Consider the following 18479-nt stretch of genomic DNA (forward strand, 5'->3'; position numbering starts at 1 on the left):
CTCTCCTCTGTGTCCCTGCCCACACTACCCCCTCTATATCCCTGCACCCCCTCTCATCTATGCCCCTGACTCATCTATGGCCCTCCCCCCACTACCTCCACTAACCTCTGCATTCACCTCTCCTCTGTGCACCTACCACCTCTACACCCCATTTTCTCTGTGCCCTGCCCCCATTACATCAGCTATATGCCTGCACAACCCTCTAATCTGTGCCCCTGCCCCACTACCCCCTCTCTACCCCAGCACCTCCCTCTCCTGTGTGCACTTCTCTCCTCTGTACCCCAGCACCTCCCTCTCCTCCTAGCCCCTTCCCCCATGACCTCCTTTATATCCCTGTACCCCCTCTCCTCTCTGATCCTGCCTCCTCTATGTCAATGCCACCCCTCCCTGCATTGGCTTCAGCTTTAAGTCAATGTCTCCATATAACAATCAGAAAAGCGCCAATCCTCTATAGCAGAACATCAGTAGGATAAATGTATGGATGTCTGGTGCCTGCCAATGTTAACATGAATCCTCATGTCAATGCATCCACAGCGAACAAAGATGGCAGCACTCCAGAACAAATGACAGACACTGCTGTTAAAGCCAATGTTTAAATGCTATTATTATTGCATTTTCATCAGGGTGTGAAGGGATAACAAAACTTTGGTGGAGGAACCCGGTGTGTGTGTGGGTGTTGGCGGCAGGCCTGGATCTGAGAAGATCCAGTCAGTGCCAGCCATTCTGCTGAGTACAGCAATGGCGCCCATTTAAAAAATGGTGCCTTAGCACCATTTTTGAAATTCAAAGATGGCTGCCATGAGCCAATCACGGCTTGCGACATCATTGCCCGTCCCTACAGCCGTCACTCTGCACCTCCCAAACATCCTCCTTTGAGCCAGCCCGTCTTCCGCCTGTTCTAGTGTACCATTTTGTTGCCCTTCTTCCCTGCAGGTGGCCTGGTTTGCTCCTCCAAACCCTGATATAATTTTAATCAACATAAGCTGCCTGTTCGTCCTGTTCACATTGCATGCTAATGGATGAAGTCACATGAAAAGATGCTCGGTGTTACTGAATGACATGGTGCTCATGAGCTCTATGTAATGTGATGTGTAGTACATGGAGCACATGGATGTATGTGGACACATCTGCAGGTTATAAAGTTTAGTATAATAGGAATGGAAACAACCACTATATCTGAAGAAGGTGTGTGGTCAGTGCTGGTACAATTTCCATCCCTCTGAAAGTAAAGGGGGGCACATTGCACCCAAAAGGCCCTAGCCAAATACTTTAGTGGCTTAATACTTCACTAAAATAAATGAATGCGGCACAAGCTGTAGTCACATTTTAATATTGTCAAAGAAGAGCTTGTTCAGTGCCATTCTAGTTACCGTCATTTCTGAGAGGATCTGAGTGTAGGAGAGGTTTTGTGCATAATTTCAAGGGTCTTAAGGTTTTGCAACACAGCAAACTTCTGCAGGGCCGAAACTAGAATATCTGTCACCCGGTGCAAGGCAGCAATTTTGCGCCCCCTCCCTTCCTGTACCTGGAGTTTGTCCTTGCTCCTCCATAAGGCAGTGCACTACTCAGACGTCCCTGGTATAGTGACTTACATTATTCCACACACCATAATGCCCTTTACACATTATGCCACGCACTGTAATGCCTATTACCAAAGTGACACTTACATATTTGCCATACACCATTTTATACCCCATAGTAAGGGGTTCTAATTACTTTAAAATTACCTGCTCATTGTCAGGGGTTTTATGCTCATTACCATTTCCATGCTCGTTGCCAGGGGGTTTATGCTAGTTGCCAAGGGTTACATGCTCGTTGCCATTGGGTTTATGCTCATTGCCAGGGGTTACATGCTCATTGCCAGGGGTTTCATGCTCATTGCCATGGGGTTTCATGCTCATTGCCATGGGGTTTCATGCTCATTGCCAGGGTGGTTTAAGCTCGTTGCCAGGGGGTTTCACCAGAGAAGATGCAGCTTTCAGCATCTTCTCCCAGCAGCGCCAGCGTTCCCGGTGCCGGGAACGCTGTGTGCATTGCGCTGTCCTAACAGACACTAGAGGTCCAGTAAGACTTCTAGCATCTGTCTCCTCCTCGGCGGCGGCCATTTTTGGATGGCCGTTTTCAGCAGAGTCCATGCGGATGGCTAGTCCGCATGGAATCTGCTGAAAACGGCCATCCAAAAATGGCTGCCACTAAGGAGGGGACAAACACTAGAGGTCCAGTAAGGACCTCTAGCATTTGTCTCCTTTTTGGTGGTGGCCATTTTTGGATGGTTATTTTCTGAATCTACAGCACCCAAGCCACTGCAAGTCAGCTTTTTTTTACCCCCTGCAATCCGGCACCCGGTGCACGTGCACCTCTAGCCCCCCCTAGTTGCGGCCCTGACTTCTGGACCTCTCTCTACTTCTTCAATATCATTTCCAACTGAATCAACTTCCCCCTATGTACACATTTATGAGGTTCCACACTGTGACCCCAGAGACCTCAGGCATTTCATTACAAGCAAAATATTAAGTAATGGCTTCCTCCAGCTGAGTTCTGCAGTCTGGGTCAATAAGGATTTGTGTATTGAGATGCCAAATACATTGTTTAGTATAAAGACAGGAGTTCTGCAGAGTCAGGCTGATGGGAGCAAGATCCAAACAAGTAGGCAGACCAATGGCAGTGTGATGAAATAAGGCATAAAGAAGTAGTCTATTATATAAAACATGTTGTAAGGACAAGAATAGAATGTATAAGCCCTATCTCCCAGATGTTGGAGCCTCTAAGAGGTGACCAGCTGGTGGACATGTACGTCTTACATAATGGTGCAACTTTATGGATCGTTTACCTGAGGCAAATAAAGCATTAATCACAGGTTGGATGATCCAATTCAAGTTACCTCCAATGATAGGAATATCATCTACCAGAGACTACATTTTATCTAGCATTCTAGCAAGAAAGAGCGGTTGATTCTGGTTGGGAACACAACAATGAATGAAGGAAAATGATTGTTCATACAGATAACATTTTACCATAAGTACAAAACTCTCTTCTAAGGAAATCTGCACAAAATCCTGGAATGGGAGGCATTCAGAAAACAATATAGCAACCCTAACTATTTAGCACTAATATTATAGCTGTGAAAAGTGATGGGGTAATTGTGGTCTTTAAGAATTGGGGCAGCCTTTTTTTAATATGGGTTTCTTAGATAAAAACTACCTCTGCCTCAGCCTCATACAAAATCTTCAAGGACCCTGGAGCATTTCTCTGGGATATTTAACCCTTTGGCTTAAAGACAGACTATCTTAATAACCTTAATCTGATCATCAATGCCATCTAAAATATCAAAGAACATAAGGCATGTACAATAGACTGGTACTGGGCGATGGGAAGCAACAAAAGGGAGGGAGAGGAGGGAAGGGAAAAATACCACAGTCATAGTAATAAATGTATGTAAATGTGTAAGATAACATATAAGAAACAAAAGTAGCAACTGACCTGTTGGAGCCTACGTGTGAGGAGCACAACTAAGATCGGAGGAAAACTGTGGCAACGAGTTGGTCACCGGGGGTTGCTCACAGAGACAGCCTTTAAAGAAAACAATAAAGTAAAGAAAAATATTGAAGTTATAATGAGGAAATTGAGGGTACACTATGTCCAACAAGAGAGGTGTAAGCAACCCCTAGAATAAAGTAAGCATTAGGTGCATATAAGGTAGGTAAGTAACTAGTAATGCTGATTTAACAAAACACATAAACAAGAGCAATTAAAAAAAAAAAAACAAATGCAACAGTCTCTTAAAATTGCATTGCTAAACATATCACATTCACTAGAGAGCTTAAGCAAAGACATAGTTAAAAAACATTCCTGGTCTGGCGAATGGAGGGAATAGAAGAAACCTGAGGGAAAACCTCCAAGGAGGGAGGCTCTGGGAGAAATATATCACAGCTATGTGACTAGTCAGTCATAAGACCTATATGTGCACAGAGCAGTGGTATAATAGTGACTGAAGCAGCATGGTGGCATCTGGAAGGCTTCAGACTGCTTGCCATTATGGGAGACTTAGAGGCTAAACATAAATCCCTAATGATGCTTGATATTTAACTTCCAGAAATCTGAAGTCAGAAGATGCAATGCTGTCTGGTTCTGAAGACTTGCTCAAGAGACCTCTTGAAATATTGAATATGCAGTCCATCAACATCAATATCATCTAGATTATGGGTGGCCAACCAGTCACAAGATCCCAAAAATATCTGTAGGTATGTCAAAGAGCTGAGATCATGCACACGTTGAAGGCTCACATGAAAAAAGGTTGGGTGGTCAGCCTGGCCACACCCTTAATATGATGTTTGTAGGAGCATGTAAAACTGCATCCACACAATCACCATGGAGATAACTATTAAAGGGAAGGAAAAAGCCAGAACAATACAAAAAATAATAAAAAAACAGATCCAAATAACACACACGAAATCAAGCCATATCCACATAAAATATACTGAAAAAGCCACATACACAAATAATACAATGAAAAAGCCACATCCACATAAAATACCCTGAAAAAAATCACATACACAAAAAATACATAAAAAAACAGATTCACATAATACAATCCAACACCCCTGGTGTCACTCCAGCCCTCCATGTGTCACTTGAGTCCCCCGCATGTGTCACTTCAGAAGTCTCTCATGTGTCATTTCTGCCCCCCATTTGTCACTCCAGCAGCCCATCATGTGCCGCAACAGCAGTCCCAGCATGTGTTACTCATACCGACGGCATAGCCTGGCTGACCACACCCCTGCATGTGTCACCTAAGCAACCCCCCATGTGTCACTCCAGCAACCTCCCATGTGTCACTCCAGCCTCCCATATGACACTCTAGTAGACCTCTGTGTCACAACAGCAGACCCTCATGTGCCACTCCAGCCCCCCCACTCTTCCTTGGCCACTCCATGCCAGCCACCTTCCCCCACACTCCCTCCCACTCCACGGCCACTCCAGTCCCCCCACATGTCACAAATAAATAAAAACCCCATAGCTTTTATCCTGTTACGACTGTCTATGCCACATAGGTAGGCTCTGGCATCTGTGACTGCATCCTCCTTGTGGCCGCAGGTTTAGTCACAAGTTGAGCTCCACCTCATGTTTGTGGCGTGACATAACCATATTTCCCATACATGCCTCCAGAGTGGAGCACACTGCTGCAACAAAGGATGAGCCTCCTCTGAAAATCTGCACACCTGTCAGAGAAAGGAGTCAGTGTCAGATGGGGCAGCCGCATCAGAACAACAGAAGAGCCACATGTGGCTCAAGAGTCACAGGTTGGCCACCACTGATTTAGATGATGGACCATGTGAAGAATGTTGTCTTTTTGAGTAGATTAGTGCAGACCACATATTATATTTCTTTGGTGGTCAGTCAAAGCACCCCAGAGTTGAAGGTCGCTGTGAGCTCTGTCAAACATATTAGTTAAACCTGGGTCCTACCCCAGGATTATATTAAAGGCTCTGGCAAGAAATTCGATAAGACCCTGGGGAGTAATGTCCATGGTAATGTTTCTAATGCACAATTTATTACTCCTACCCCTGTTGTCTAAGTTGTGAAGCCAGTTCTGAAGATGTTTGAATTGTGCCATCTACCAAATCATAGCTGCCCGAAGAGCATTCTTAGAGGAAATGGAATAAGTAGTGCAATCTTCTGAGTACCAAGTTGCGACATGTCAGACTGGATGAAGTCAATTTCAGAGTGGACAGTGTCCTGAATTCAGCTCTCCAACTGCTCAAAGTCCTGTTTAGTTTGCATGTATTATAGAAGTTGTAGGATTTTGAAATTCACCAAACTTCAAGATTTCATCCTAGATCAAGTGGGGTTCACTCATCTGTGAAAATGAGCCAGAGGGTAGGGAGAGCAGGATGGAGGGAGGGAAGGAGGGTTCATCTGTGGGTGCAGAGCTTACAACTTGCAGGAACTGTTGCATATCAGTGCGGGATGGAATATTAACAGGGTGGGCAGTCTATCCTCTGGAAATTCTTCTTGTCCTTCCTCTCTAGGCAAACAGAGGAAATATTTGAGAAATCAGCAATAAAGGCACCAAAAGAGTAGATCAAGCACAAAGTGTACAGTGGTCAGGGCTGTCTCTATTCCATTCCTCCTACATAGTGGATAGGCAGGTATCATAAAGCTGCTCAGTATACCACAAAGTCATGGAGGCATCATGAAATGGTAGGAGTCAATGAGACAGAAACTGAAACTTGCAGATATAATCGTCTACTTCTGACACAAGGTGGTATTTGTGCAAAATGGATGAGAGACTTCTGATTATGATAAGCTGAAAAGGACAGTCACTGTAAGTAACTTTATATCATGTCAGGCATGTGACTACCAAGGAAGCCAGAACTTTAGTTGCCAGTGGTATAAATGATAAAGGTAAACTGTAATGTACTGCAGAGATTGTGGAGGATATCTGTACAGCACACTTATACTGCACGCCCCAGTGATACCAGTGGTGTAAAAAGTAACAGCAGAGATGAGGTTGGGGGAAAACAGGATAAAACTGCAAATAGCAGGACCTCATATAAAGACTGTATTCTGGTGTAACCAGTAATGTATACATTGTAATCACAGTTTCCTTTCACCAGTGCTGGATGCACTATAAGAAATGGTCCAAGATGGCAGTGACTTCACAGTTTCAGCCCTCTAATCAAGACACAGTGTGTAGGGCCATTGGGAGGAACCTGAGAGAGAAAGAATAACAGAGAGTTCCTCTTTGACAAAGACAGCATCATTAATAAGCAGCAATGGAGCAGCGACAACACTGACCACAAATTCTACCTACCTCAAATGCAGCCTTTGGCTACAAGCACTCTAAAGGTTCCGGTCCTGGAGTACCTCATATATGGCCATCCCATATACCAAAGCCAGGCCCAAGTCAGTAGGGAGTTAGCAGGAGGCAGTAGGAGGGGTAATTAAGGTAATGTGGGACAGAAAAGGTAGAGAAAGTATGGCAGGAGCCAGGCCATACCCCTTAAAAAAAACAAGCCTATAATAGTGTTTACATTTTCTCTGTTTTTTTTTAATAGTCATAATAATATTGTAATTACTCAATGCTTTACCTTACTTCCACTAACTACTCCACCTCCATTTACCTGTGCTTTCCTCAGGCCTATGTTCTAGCGGCTGCTAACTGTAGAGTGGCCGCTTATTGGCTACAGCTCCTGATTGACTGACCAGCCCATATGGAAACTGTCAGGAGCCAATCAGTGGCCACTCTACAACAGCGGCCGCTGATTTGCTGTCGGCTCCTGACAGTTCACACTGAGCAGTCAGGAGCCAGTTAGCGGTGTATGTGGTCACACACATTCACTGCTAATGTAAGTGTCTGGCCTGGGTCACTCAGTTTGTTTTTTTGCCAAGATCTGGGGATACTATGGAGACTGGCGCCAGGATGTAGGTGAGTATTATTTTAGGTACTCCCAGTAGATTTTATGGGACAAGGGTACAGACCAGCTGGCAGCAGGTAAGTATTTGTGAGTGGGATAGGTGTATGTACTAAAATTATACTGTATACAGTGTTAAGGGATATTTATTCCCTTTAATTCCTTATACCTTTCCTTGCTTTATAAACTCTAGTCCTCACTATATAAGTACTATCACCACATGAAATAACGTAAAACACCCACAGCTCTCTGTATAATATTAATTTATCAAAGTAGGATTACACAGATATATATATATATATATATATATATATATATGTGTGGAAGGGGTGGTTCTTAGATCGCGCACGGTGTGATATCCTGAATGTGTCCTATGAAACAAGTGTCTTACTTTAAAAAATGTCCAATCAGTCACTAAATCCTTCAAGTGAGAGGAGGCAACAGTCCTTTCCATATGTCTGTATGGCAATCAGACGAGTGGTAATCTGGAAAATGGGGTGGAGAGGAAAAGCGCCAAATAGTGTGATAAAATTAATAACAAATGTGCCCATGCTCAAAAAGTGGTGTGCGTACTGATAGTAATTATTTTTAAAAAAAATTTTTTTATCATTTTTTTTATAGTTTTAAGATCATGTCTTACAGGATAGGTCTTAGTCATTTTAGTGGTATATTTCTAGTGCGTTCATAAATTGTTTCTAGAATTGTTTTTAAGTCCCCCTTATTATTTAATGTGTCATTTTTTTTATTTTATTCTTAAGTGTATTTATTGTATCTATTTGTTATATGCAATTCATATCCTAATGTATCCAACATAATACCAAGATAGAGTGACATGTTATCTCCTATTAGGATCTCATGACAAGTTAGAGATCCATAGGAAAATTCTTACTGCATTGTAAGCTGGTATACTACCAACAAAATGGCCACCGCCTAATTCTGTCACCTCATGGGTTTGTTAACCTCCAACAAAATGGCTGCATCTGCTATTTCTATGCCAGACAACCAACAAAATGGCCGTCGTTCATAGGAAACGCTGACAGGAGCGATATACCGCTACCTGTGATTAAACTTTAGTTACATGGTATGCTCTACATCTATATAATGTGCTTGTGATTGGCACAAGTGGCCGCATTCACCGATATGCGCCGCTATACACTGGGCACGATTGGCGCATGCACGGTACAGGACGCGAGGCATCTTGGGATACATCTGAGCCATGGATGACATCACCAAGATGGCCGCGGCATACTGCGCATGCACAAACGGCGATTGGCGCCAAATTAATTTTCTATAGATTACCTTACCTAGAGTATATAAAGGGGCACTCCTGAACCCCTGTCCTTACCCCTGAGGAAGTCCAAAGGACAAAACGCATTGGGCACGGCCAGCCTCTCACAAAAAGACTCTTTTGAAACTACCTTGCAGATAAGCACTTTATATTTATTCCTTGTATTTATTTATTGTTATGTTTTTCCCCTGTGATATGTAATAAAGCCCCCCCCTTTATTAATACCACCACTGATGATGGGTCTTTTTTTGGTTTGAAGCCCATAACCTTTGGAGACGTTTGGGGCAGGAGGAAAAAAGGGGAGTTTGGATGACCAATCAAGGACTTATATATACACCTTTTTACAAGAATATATCTGGTACACAGACTTACTAATACCAGCGTGTTTGTATAAAGAAATACTACACTATATCATTCTTCTCTCCTATCTGGCTCTGAGCCTTTTTTCCACTAAGGTCCTCTCTGGTACCAGAAATCCAGGTCCAGCATTATCCACATCCATCTAACAGAACCTTCAGATAAGCCTTAAAGAATTACTATTTGGTACGCACACCACTTTTTGAGCACGGGCACATTTGTTATTAATTTTATCACACTATTTGGCGCTTTTCCTCTCCACCCCATTTTATATATATATATATATATATATATATATATATACACATACATAGCATACACACTATAAATTGTAAGCTTGCGAGCAGGGCCTTCCTACCTATATATCTGTCTGTTATTACCCAGTTTTGTTCTATTAATGTTTACAATTGTAAAGCGCAATTGAATATGCTGCGCTATATAAGAGACAGTTAATAAATAAATAAATTAAATTACACACATAAAAACAATATAATATTATATAATATAATATAATGAATTGATACTTATGTTCTTGGAGATCACAGGCCTGGCTTAGATGTTGTTTTGGCAGCAGCCTCAATACATGTGTTCTCACAGCCTTTGTTCCTCACATATAAAAGTCTGGCTGTAAATTGACCCAGGAAATGGGGGAAACAATCTCTATTCTTTGATCAAGTGTGTATGTGTGTGAGAACTGGTCTTTAATGGTTCTGCAGTTGGCAGAGCAGAGAAAGAAGGGGGAGAGATGGAAGGGTGACGTTTCAAGACAGGAGACATCTTTGGGGAATTTTCATATAGGTCCCCCTGATGGCAGTTGCCTATTCTCAACAGATAAACTGACATATGTCACAATTTTAGTATTTATATGAACATATGATCAAAGAAGGTGAATTATGTCAATGTTCTTTTTACAGTTCAGAGTAAGAAGTAATGAAAGAGTTGAGAAGCAGCGTTTCTCTCCTACAACATAGGTAGATGGAAAAAAAACCCTGTTCATTGTATTTATGCAAGGATAAAAAAAACCTTCCTATGTAAGCAGCAGGCCCTTTCCTAATGTCCATCAACACTTCAACCTAAAAGTCTCTAGTTGTTCCTTTAATGTCATCATCTTTGCCAAATGAGGTGGGGGGCACTTCTTGAGTGTAGTCATTTGGACATCTTTTTTGGATCATCTGTGTCCCGGTCCTTCCTATCTGTGTTCCATCTGATCATCTTAGGGTCCATGCAGTCATCTGCCAGATATATCGTCTGTCTACGCTGGGCCTCATCAGCATCTAAATAAGAATATAAGAGATATCAGTAATTTTGAATGTCTACACCTTTCCTACCATATCTGACATTCTCTCTTCCATCGGATCCGCCTGAAGTCTTCAGATATCCTGTTGTTGACTTGATTTCCCTATATGGACAAAATACAGATTCTAAGAGCATTATCTGTCCCTCCCCACCCACTTATGATAATTTATCACGCATCATTAGCCTTGGTGACTGTTACAGACTGAACTTTACATTGTTTTCTCCACTAGGTGGCATTCAAGTTCTTACAATGTCTTGGTTTTTCTAATTTCCAATAAAAAATCTCCAAAAATATCCCTAATCTGGGAAATCCTAAATTTTCATCCTTCAAATACCCATATAACACATCCTCCTTTTATCCTGACAATAATCTGTGTATTAATTGTTGAGGAAAATGAGAAGTCATGGGCTTTTTGATCCACTTTAGCCTGCTTTTCGATGTACTGCAAAAATAGATAGAAATGTTAGTATACATAATGCAGGTATGTCAATATGTAACTTCTTCCTATCCATTTCCAAACACACTCACTAGGTGTACCCAATCAATTAATTATCCTGTGGAACCTTTTTAAATATTAGACCATTTTTAAATAACTTGCTCTCATAGGCCTGTAGGAGAGAAAAAAAAAATATGATTATACAGGTTTCTTTCAAAAACTTTTTACAACAAAATGGTAAAAAAAAATATTTCCTTGGTTTTTTTTTTCAATAAGGTGTGTGAACTCTATTGAGTGGAAACAGCACATGTGGTTTTCACCTGATCAATATGTACCCAGAATACTTTGTGCCTCTTTCAAAATTCTTTTTTTGTTGTCAAAGGTATTTGTACTTTTAGCATGACTTCAAGAACTTGATAAGGCCCTTCCCAGTTTTCATCCCAAGGACCTGCTTTATGGAAAACTTTAACCATTACTACATTACCTACAGAGGGCATAGGTGTCTCCCCCTGTAGATAGGGTTTATGTAGCCGCAAAGCTGCATAAGGCAAAAGTCTATGATCCTATGGATACCCCAGCATGACAAAATCTGTTCCCATAGAACCCATGCTGTAGTGGCCGCTGAGTCATTCGCTGTAGGAATGGCTTCTACCCACTTTGAGAACACATCAACTACTACCAAGGTATAGCAACAATTTTGGCTGATAGTGGTCCTATGAAGTCTGTTTGTAAGGTTGACCAGGGCCCCTCTGCAGGAGGCACATGCTGTAACACTGGCTTAAGAGCTGGTGCCCAAGGGTTGATTTGGGCACACACCAAACACTTTTGGGTGACATTTTTTACTGTTTTGAACATTCCTGACCAGTATAATTTGCTCTTTGAAAGAGAAAAGTTTATCCCTGATGATTGAGCCTTGTCTGTTCTACATGAAGATGTGAGGGTACTGCAGGTAGATTTTCTAGTCCTTCTCCTGGTGAGTGGCACACTATACTGTGTCTGATAGACCAGGGATCTTGTGGTGAAATTCTGTCATAAGAACAGAGGACCTGATTTAGACCTGATCGCTATCAATCGATCGCTCATTGCTGGTAATGTTTGCAAATGTGCACATGCGTGTAGTTCACAGTGTGCATGCGCAAACTAGTACAAGCAACTGGGATGTGCTCACTCACCCTGCAAAGACAGCAAAGTGGAATGAGTGATAGGAGAAGCCATTTGTGGGTGGTAACAGGGGCAGGGCAGTAGTAACTGGGGAATGGAGTTGCAGGCGCAGGCATGCCAGAGTGTTTTAACGCCATTTCTAAGGCATGCATAATTAACATGCAGCGTCATAATACATGTCACCTGGTTGAATTATACACCGAAAAGATCGCAGTGCTGGCGGTAGGGTACAGTCAACCACAAGTGCTGCAGTCAGATCCAATGGAACCCGATGTATCTATGGTTGTATATACTTCCTGGAGATTACGTATGCTAGTGGTTGGCTAAAGACAGGCTAGTGGGCATCTGAAAACACAAAGTGATCGCTCGCCAATACATAGTGGGCAATCTTATACCATGCTGTGCGAGCACCTGCCTTGATGTCATTTTGCTGCATTTCCATATGCTGGGAGTGAGCAGGCACATCTAGCGAGTGGGTCTGAATCAGGCCCAGAGTCTTTTGCCTGTTCCTCTTCAAATGACACCAGTCTTTCTTCAAGGACTTTTCTACGTACTGCCACCTGGACTAAGGGCAAAGTTTCAGCATCTGGATCCTGAAAGATCCCAGAAACTGCTGCCATTTTTGCTGCTTCATCTGCTGCATTGTTACCCAAAATTAGGGGATTGCTCCCTTTTTGGTGTGCAGGCACTTTGATTATAGCTGCATCAACAGGATGGGTCTTACCCCATTCCAAAAATTCCTTTAAAACTGAAACATGCACCAGAGGTTTATTCTGGCTATCACAAATTCACGTTTTTGCCAAGTCTCAAGATGTAATGTGAGAGACCGCACTACATATGAGCTGTCACTATATATAGTGCATCTCCCTGGGGGATGGAGGAAGAGTGCTTCCTTCACTGCCTCCAATTCACCATGTTTGGCTGACAGGTGACCTGTGAGTCTAATCAGACTCTGAGTTCCTGTGGTCTCATCCATGACTGCATATCCTGTCACATATGACCCATCCAGATGAAAGCATGACCCATCAAAGATGATTCTGTCATCAGGGTGCACTACCTGTCTAAAGAATGGTATTGTAAAGGAATGTCTTACCTGACCACAATCATGTTCTGTTCCAGTTGTGTTTAAAACTAGGAAAGGATATACTTAGCCTTGTGACAGATTTTGATATTCCATCCACTGAGGTCTATTATCCACCTCCCAGACCTCTGTTGAGAGACTCCAAGAAGTGTGCCCCAGAGTGGGTGGGTTAATGGAGAGTGAGGTGTTTGCACATTGAGCTGCCTAAACCCTACAATATGGCCAGTCACTTTGACAGCATAATGAATGGCTGCAAGTTGCTTTGCACACTCAATCAAAATCAACTGGTGAAAAGAGTCTTGAGAAATACCCTAGTGGTCTACTCACAGATCCTACTTGTTGTAGTAGGACCACTGATATAGACTCTGGGCCAGCATGGCCTGAATGGCTATTTCACCTTCTGGGTGTGGAGTGGCTAGCACTGGGGCAGAGTAAAGATCTCGGGTAGAAAATGTCACTTCCTGTATTTCTGCCCAGTCTTTTAATGAAGGTTCCTCACCTCTTAGCAGTTCATAAAGAGGCTTTGCTTTTGTTGCAAAATACTCTATGTACTCCCTCATGAAGTTTGCAACCCCCAAGAACTTGCATAAGTCTTGTAGAGTGCCAGGCCTGGGAAACTTGACCATTGCTTCAATACGGGCAGCCATTATACCTTTTGTTCCATGAGAAATCTTAACCCCTAGGAAAATGACCTCTGACCTAGCCAGGTTTGCCTTATGAGGACTCAATTTGAGCCCTGCATGGAAAAGGAGGCCTAACAATTCCTGTAGAAGAGTTAAGTGTTCCTCCACAGTTTCTGTATGGAGGAGTAAATCATTCGCATATTGCAACAGGCAATCTGGTCGTGGAAATACACTCAAGACCTTTGGTAGTTCCTGATGAAAATATGTGGGGCTACTGTATAATCCCTGGGATAAAATGTACAGAACATGTATTGTGTATCTTGCACAGTGAATGCAAATTTGTAACAGCAGTCTTATGTCAATGATATAGAGAAGAAACCATTGGCTACATCAATGGTAGAGAATACTTGGCTTTTGCCATTTCTTCTTGCCATTATGTCTGGTGTTTCTGCAACCACTTGTGCTGAGATTGGGGTGTACTTATTCAAAACTCTGAGATCAATGGTAAGTCTCCAGGTATTTGTCTCTTTCTTTTTAACAGGCCATAATGGATTATTGCACTTGGAATTCCCCTTTATGACCAACCTCCTTGACTCTAAATCAGTTACAGCTTCTATAGCTGATTCCATGGCTTTTGGGGAAAAATTATATTGACGTTGAGGTGGTGGATCTGGACCTTGTATGTCCACTTGTACACCAACCATCTTTCCACAGTCATTTTTTCCCTGGGCCCAATGTTCTGGGTATTGGTACACAATTGGTTCAAGGTCTCTATTGTAAGAGATCTCTGGCCATTTGTGTACTACCATATTAGCAGTGTCATCAATTGCATTTATGGGTGGTCCTAGGTGATGTTGTTTTATCACATAGACCTTTGAGTTTCTTGGGCCTCTCCACAACATGCAATTCACTAAATCTAAGATTATGTGTCATTACATCAGTTCCAATGATGTTATCAGAACCAGAGTAATACCACAGTGGGATTTTTATTGTGAGGTCATTGCTGATTTCTAAATTGACTTTGTCAATTCTATGGGCTCTCATCACCCCTTGTTGGTGATGAAATCCAATCACCACACACCGAGGGCAGTTATTCACATGCTCTAGGCTTTTCTATGTTTGTTTTTGTAGAGGTTCCGATGCATGTGGCTGCAAATCAGTCAGTTCTTCTACTTGACCTGTGTGCGTGCCCACCAGTGAAATGCATTTTTGCATCTGGTCTATTGGCTGCATCTGTGTTTGAGTATGTGGGTTAACATAAGTTGGGTCTTCTACCTGTCTGTTATAATAAGGCTTCTTTATGAATTCATTATTATTGCCCAGGTTGTTTACATACTCTTTGTGTGCCCCTTGTGGACAATTACGTTGTATATACCCATACTTTAAACATGCATGGCAACAAATCTTACCCTATTTCTCCTGAGGTGGAGCTGTAGGTGTACGATGTGTTTGACTGTATGTGTTACCATAAGTTGTGTGTCGGCCATCTTGTGATCTACCATTTACCACAACATGGTCCCTGATTTTCAGTGATCGTTTGTTTTTCAATAAGTCTTGCCTATATTCTTCTATAACCATCGCTGCATCTGCAGGCATTGATTCTTTTGCTGCACTTAAACAAATTGTTGTGTTAATATATGTATATCTTTCCACAAACATGTCTATCATGCCTTGTGGGGCTTCCGTACTGTGATCTTTTGTCACCCTCTTATACATGGCTTCAAACCTACCACATAGAGACAAAGGGCCTCATTCAGAGGCGGTCGGAGGATGCAAGCGGTCGGTCAGAAACTGGGCGGCCACTTGCATCCTGACCGCCTGCCTCTGTTGCGGTCGTTAGGCTGTGGGTTAACACCCACAGCTCTAACGACTGCTCGGGTGATGGTCAGAGACCATCGCGACCATCGGGGCTTACGACGAGACCCTAGGGGAGGGTCTCCCTTGTCGTAAGCCCCAGAGAGCTTCTGGCTCTGTCTGAGCTGGAAGCTCTCCACTGACATCACTAGTGATGTCAGTGGGGCCTCCCCCAAATGGCAGGCATTCCCTTTGGAACACCCCCATTTGGGCTGCCACCCCCCCGGCCCGCCTTCCAAATGGGGTGAGCTGTCAATCAACATCGACAGCTCACCCCCTTTGGATCGAGACCCGCTACGACCGGCGCTGTCGGTCGTAGTGGGTCTCACACATGCTCACGACGGCGCCGGCACCATCATGCGCATGCTCTGTGGGGGGCCATCGACCTGGTTCGAGCGCATCGGCGCTAACGACCGGGTCTGAATGACCCCCAAAGGCTCATCATGTATGGTGGGTTTAAAGTTAGTTAGAATATCTGGGGTCACTTCCCAATGACCTGTTGCCAATTTCATGAAAGCAGAAAGTCTCTCTTCTTTATCATGAAATATACCATTTTTGGGCGTAATATTCCCAGTTGCGGTATACATCTGGTTAAGGTGAGTGGATAACCATAATTTAAACAACTCCATACGATATTCTGGAGCAACATTAAATGTGTGGCAGTGTCCCTCAAAAATATCACAAGAGGTAAAGGGGTCTATGCTGGGGTCGTACTTTGGGATTTCCTAACGAATTTTTAACAGGAATTGTGTCTTCTCCATGCAATAATTTCTATAGGGAGTATGCAATCCAGTTCTGTTACTGTGACCTGTTTGGAGAACAGGAGAAGACTGTACCATTTTCCATGCTTTGCTGAGTCCAAAAACAGGGTCATCAACATGTGCATGAACATTAGATCCACTCCCAGTGGGTAATGGGGAATAATTTAATGTACGTGCTATAGGGTATCTGTGGTCACCCACTGGGGGTGTTACACCCTCAGGGGTAAATATGGGCATAGTATATCCCATGCTTCCCATCTCACTGCCTCTATTTTCAGTTACACAGATTAGTTTTCTAGACACCATATTATAAATCATTTATAGTTTTGTGCATATTTGTTATAATTTGGGTTTTGTTGCTTTATCTTTGAAGTCATTATTCTCTGTATATAATACTGCTAACTCTTTATCAACATCTGCATAATATCTCTCTTTTTCTAACAACTGAGATTCAAGTATAAAAATGTCCCTTCCTCTATCAATATTGCTCAAATCTTTCTCTTGTAATTATGATTGTAGGGTACAGACCTTCTTCACTGTTTCATTACAGCACTGGCAATGAGAATTTCCATCACTTATCTTTTTATTATTAGCCAATATCTCAGCATGTTCTGGTGTCCAAATTGTGTCCTCAAATGCCTGTACCAGTACTAGTTTATCTAACATCTGCAAACATTTGTTTTTTTATTGAACACACTGCGCTTATTTATACATAATGTATCATGTGTAACAGCCCGCTCTAGCAGTGTTTTCCATATCATCTCAGCTGAGGTGTATTTGTTGGGAATTACAGGGTTAAATGTACTGTTTTTGCACAATTTGCCAATATAGAAATAATTCATACTTAGCTGTTCCTTTGTAGAGCTCGTTGTCTGTCTGTGATCTGCGTTATTTCTCACCATGGTAAATCTGACCCCGTTTAGTCACCAAGACGTAACTTGCTGTGTGGAGAAATCCTTTTTAAATTTGGGAAGATAAAGAAATAAGTATCCAGGAATTTTTAAATATTTCTAGGTTCACTGTAATTAATTGTATTTTTTTGTCTAGTATTCAGGCAAAAGTTTCTTATCTGTCCACATTTCCAGAAAAGACACTAGTAACACTTCCTTCTGTGTACTGTGTTACCTATCCCAGGCTTTTCTATCAGATATTTAGCCTACAGATTAACGCTTTCACCACTGTATCCTAGTATAAAATTACAATTAAAACAGTAGGACTGGCTCGCCAATGTTAAGGGACATTTATTCCCTTTAATTCCTTATACTGTTCCTTGCTTTATAAATCCTAGTCCCCACTACATAAGTCCTATCACCACATGAAATAATGTAAAACACCCATAGTTCTCTGTATAATATTATATTGTAATATTGTAGGATTACACAGTACACATATATATATATATATATTTATATATATATATTAGGGATGTGCAGGCTCGGATAGGTTCGAGTTTGCACGTGGAGTTCGGATTTTTCCCTCCAAAAAAACGGAACTCAGAACGAGGCAAAACGTAATCTTACATGGACGAACATCATCATTCCTGGTCTTTTGTCCAGGAATGATGATGTTCGTCCATGTAAGATGACGTTTTGCCTCGTTCTGAGTTCCGTTTTTTTGGAGGGAAAAATCCGAACTCCACGTGCAAACTCGAACCTATCCGAGCCTGCACATCCCTATATATATATATATATATATCTGCTACAATTAACTACAACACAATATATTCTCAATTACACACATAAAAACTATATAATATAATGAAATGTTCTTGGAGATCACAGGCCTGGCTTGGATGTTGTTCAGGCAGCAGTCTCAATACATGTGTCTCCTCACAGTCTTTGTTCATCACATATGTCTGGCTGTGACTTGACCCAGGAAATGGGGGAAGCAATCTCTATTCTTTGATCAAATGTGTGTGTGTTATTATTATTATTATTATTATTATTATTATTAATTTATATGGCACAACAAGTGTTCTGTAGCGCCTTACACAGTACATGAACAAATAAGTAAGAAGTGACTTACATTACAATACAGTACAGGACATGGATAATAAACATTAATTTATTAGCCACCCACATAAGCAGCCGAGTTTTGGTTGCCCTAGTGGGGAGTAAGAGATAAATTACATTACAGTAGGAAGAAACACAAGGGGGTAGAGGGCCCTGCTCGAAAGCATACATTCTTTAAGTGAGGGGAAGACAAA

The sequence above is a fragment of the Taudactylus pleione genome, unplaced genomic scaffold, assembly GCF_031769625.1.
Source record: "Taudactylus pleione unplaced genomic scaffold, aTauple2 ptg000937l, whole genome shotgun sequence".
Classification (NCBI taxonomy): Eukaryota; Metazoa; Chordata; class Amphibia; order Anura; family Myobatrachidae; genus Taudactylus; species Taudactylus pleione.